At 43.5% G+C, this 4,497-nt stretch overlaps 1 protein-coding gene across 2 annotated transcripts in view; it reads left to right on the plus strand.

Moving 5' to 3' along the window:
* LTA4H (leukotriene A4 hydrolase) overlaps nt 1-4,497 on the plus strand; it is a 28,900-nt gene that overhangs the window by 367 nt on the left and 24,036 nt on the right. The gene's annotated exons all lie outside the window — the stretch shown is intronic.

Genomic DNA, 4,497 nt, shown 5'->3' on the forward strand with positions numbered 1-4,497 from the left:
TCCCTCGGGGATCCCCCGCAGCCCTTGCCCCTTCTTCTGCACCTCCTCCTTAGCTCCCACTCTTTTCTCAACGCCCTCTTCTTCAGCCCCCCTCAGCTTATTGCGCCCCCTCCCAACCCCACCTCCAGGTCGGCATCCCTTCCCTCACCCCGTGCTTGTGTCTCCTCCTCCCTCCAGTTCCCGGTCACATCCTAGTGCCACATCCACGCCGCGCTCCTCACCCAGCGCTCAGGTTTCAGTTTGGCACGAACCCCCTCACCCCCATAGTCCTAGTTCCCAGCGATAAGGACCCTTGTAGCCTCCCCGTTTCCTCGGCCCGGAGCCCAGAACTCCCTTCTCGGGCCCCAGAGTTCTTCCAGTCCCCAGTGCACCGTCCTCAGCCCACACTCTCATCTAAGTGCCTGATCCCACGCTCCCCTCCCAGGCACCTTCATTTTCACCCCGTGGGCCCGCAGGATCCTTCCCTCAGTCTCACTGCCAGTCGTTCTCAAACCCCTTGGGGGTGCCCAGCGCCAGACCCCTCTCTCCGCCCAGCTTACAGTCTCTGCCAACTCTAGAAGCAGCTCTTTTTCTCCAGGGCCATCGTCCTGCCTACCTTTGATTCTTGCCACCCTTCTCTTCTAATAATTGAAGGATGGGTGGGCCATTCAAGCTTTCTAAGGATGTCTCCATCCCAACTATTAGTGGCGGGTTCCAAAGAGCGACTGTTGACTGTGCTTTTTTAGAAAAGATGTACTTCTGCAAGCTCTCCAGCTACTTGAGTGATGAAAAACTTGTTTAGATTCATAGAATTTTATCCGTACCGCATCACCTGCCTTCAGGGTTCTCACTCAAATTATCTGATCGTGTTTGGATTGTACCTTTCCACCCGGAGAATTCCATAGACTTTTAGAAGTAAGAGGGACAAGAAAAGGCCAGCCACAGTGTATTTTGCATAAAGTAGTGTGGTGATATCTACTGTAGTTTCGGTCAGCATGTGTGGTTTTCATGCCTTTTTCCTGCTTGTGTAATAGGCCTATATTTTGAGTTCATTGATATGAACTAATGTAGCACATAACTTTCTTACTTTTGTCCGTTGACATTTTGTTGGACTGATTCTGATTTGAAAAATAGGTTGACTCCTCTATGTATTGATACGTAGTTACCAAAAGTGCTATAAGGAAGAAAATAAAAGCATGATAAGCAAGAAAGTGACCTTTTCCTTATACATTGTACTTTGGTCTTCTGGAAGTACCATGTTATCTTTTATTGCAGGCAACTTTCCCCAGGCAGGATTGGCTGAACTAAAGTCCTGTTTCAATGCAACCTCTTCTTTTATTAAAAGAAACAAATTTTTAAATGCATTTTCATTGATTTCAGAGAGGAAGAGAGAGAGAAACATCAATGATGAGAGAGAATCATTGATCAGCTGCCTCCTGCAAGTCCCACACTGGGGATTGAGACCGCAACCCGAACGTGTGCCCTGATGGGGAATCAAATTGTCACCTCCTGGTTCATAGGTCGACGCTCAACCTCTGAGCCACACCAGCTGGACTAAAAGAAGTGAATTTTGATAGCTTATCACTGCTTAATAAGACCTTGCACCCTACCTGTTTTGTAAAAAATAAAGTTTTACCTCTGCTCCATCAGTAAGCAAGAATCAGGAGGCCTACATTTTGAAAAGAATGTCCCAATCAAAAAATCTGCCCATTGTTTTTACACCCCCCAAATCTAGAGAAAAGATTTTTAGATTATGATTTCTCGTTGGCATGCCTATTTAGTCAATTAGAGCCTGGAATTATAATTATGTTATACAAGGAAGGCTAGTTATAGTACAGTGACATCTGTTTGTAATTGTTCGCTTATTTATAACAATAACTTAAGACCAAGAGTTTAGTTTTGTTTATTTGAGTTAACTCGTTTCTTCCACTAGATTATGGACTCTTAAAGGTGGGGATGGTGTTTCATGTCTCTGTGTATCTCAGCTTTTAACTAGTACCTGGCATGTAAAGAACACTCAAAAGTGTGATGAATTAATGGATAAATTCCATTAGAAAGCAGTACCTAAGCTTAATATGGCTGCAGTGATAGTCACGCTAAGTGTATCTTCAAGGTGAGGTGGCATCACATTTCACCATCACCATCACCCATAGAGGGACCCAGTGCCAGGACTGGGTGAGGACATCGTGTGTTCTTTTCGTCTTGCATTCTTGGAGTCCATGCTGCTGAGGAATGCGGAAGGAGTTCTAATAGGATGAATTCCCAGCTTTTCTAAAAATCCTTCTGGAACTTTTTTGTTACTGGCACTGACGTGTAGTACTCCTTTGTGATTACTTTCAAGCATTTGTTTCTCTTATTGACATTTTCAACTTGTAGGTGTTCTTTCAGTGCTAAAAAGAGCTTTTAATGTCTTGGCCACGATCACATAATAGTAAGAGGCAGAAGGCAGGAATTGAACATAGCTCTTTCTGACTGCAAACCCTCCAGGCTAAGCTGGGAATCAAATCAATTTTGGTTTTAATGCATAACCCCCTAGTTTTTTTGTGTATGTATTTTTTTCATTACAGCACCCTGCAAATAAAGCATAGAAAATGTAAATAGAGACATAATAATGAGGCATAACACTTTTTTATTTAAGCCCTGCTTTGTTGCAGAAAGAATTTGAGGCTGCTTCAAACAACAGATACAGTATAATAAGACTAAAAGTAAAGAAGTTAGAGGAAGAGAGAATAAGGATAGGAGAAGCAAACACATGCTGTAAAGCCCAGACACAAAAACAGAAATGGGCCCCAAGATTGACATGGAACAACTTCCCAGCAGCCTGTGCAAATTGGGGATCAGTTACATAGTCCTCAGCTGAGGCTTAGGACTTGATTTACACAGCTTAAACAAAGCATTTTCTATTTTTTCTTGGTTTGGGATGTGCTTCATGTATTGACATCTACTATTTTTCAGGCACCGTACTAAACCCTGGGAATGCAAACCTAAGTAACATTCACTTTTTAAAAAAAATGTATTTTTTATTATGCAGAGAGGAAGGGAGAGGGAGAGAGAGAGACAGAAACATCAGTGATGAGAGAGAATCACTGATCAGCTGCCCCCTGCACATCCCCCACTGGGGATTGAGCTGCAATTCATACCTTGACCAGGAATCGAACAGTGACCTCCTGGTTTATAGGTCAATGCCCAACCACTGAGCCACACCAGCCAGGCAAGACAACCAGCCTCTAACTCCCCATGTTTCTTGGCCTTCTAGTTCCCCATGCTATTCCAGGCCAGATTTTAAGGAAAAGATGCCAAAGATGGTGAAATCAGACTATAGGCACTTCTAAGGCAGGGCTAGACCTAGGGTAGTGGTAGAAGGAAAGAAAAGGAAGTGTGAGCACACTGTGAAAGAATAACTTGTCAATGGGCTATGTGGGATTGGGAAGTGGGATAGATTGTAGATTATTTGAATGTTTCAAAAGTTAGGTACCTTGAGGAGCTCCATTAACAGAATAGAGAAATCAGGGAAGAAAGCTGAGTTGGGGGACATCATGGTAGCTTCATTTTTAGAATTTTTACAAGCCTATTGAAAATGAGGCAATATTTCCCATGAAAATGTTAAGCAAATAATTAGAAACATACAGCTGAGGTCCTCGGGAGGGGCCACAACTGTAGAAACAGACTGGTGTTCATCAGCACAATGGTATTAGTTGATGATGTGGGCATGACTCAGCGGTAGGGAGTGAAGAATATGGACTAAGGCTGGAACACTGGGACATACCCATATCTAGTAGTTAGAAGGGAGGGGGAGGGAAAAGCACTAGACCAGTAGGAGATCCATTTATGGGTAAAATCAGTGAAGCCAAAGGAAAAACTTTAAACAGATTGTGTGGTCCATGAGGGCTATGAGTAGACAGAGGTCAAGGTTACTTACTGAACAGAAAAGACCTGTGGATCAGAAAGACTGTCCTTTCACTAGCGGCGGAGCTAGAAGACAGATTGAAGTAGGGAAGGGAGGAGAGACTGATGAAGTGGATATAGCAGTCGTAGATTGCCCTTGGAGTTTAAGAAAGGAAAGACAAAAATGAATAGTTATCAGAGTGAGCAGGAGCATCAAGTGAAGTTTTAAAAATATGAAATAGTCTACTTACTGAAAGAAAAGACCTGTGGATCAGAAAGACTGTTGTTGGGGTCCAGCCCCAGCAGGTCTAGGGGTTCCCAAAGGTGGGAACGGAGTTGGCGAAAAAGGAATGACACAGAGGCAGTGTTCAGTTGATCATCATAGCCAGGTTCTCTTGCCAGGATCTCCAGCCAAGTTCTGTGTAGGTTCTCCTGCCATGTTCTCTTGCTAGGTTCTCCAGCCAGGTTCTATGTTTTATTGTCTTGTTACATCTGTATTTATACCAGTTGATTTTAATCCTATCAATTTCTATTCCAAGGGTTAGGGTGTTTCTTATCTCCATTCCAGGGAGTAAAGATTATGTAGCTTAAGCGTGATTGTTTGTAGTTAAAGTGATTAACTACCCGCCTGGC

This window comes from Myotis brandtii, unplaced genomic scaffold (genome assembly GCF_000412655.1).
Source record: "Myotis brandtii unplaced genomic scaffold, ASM41265v1 scaffold708, whole genome shotgun sequence".
Classification (NCBI taxonomy): Eukaryota; Metazoa; Chordata; class Mammalia; order Chiroptera; family Vespertilionidae; genus Myotis; species Myotis brandtii.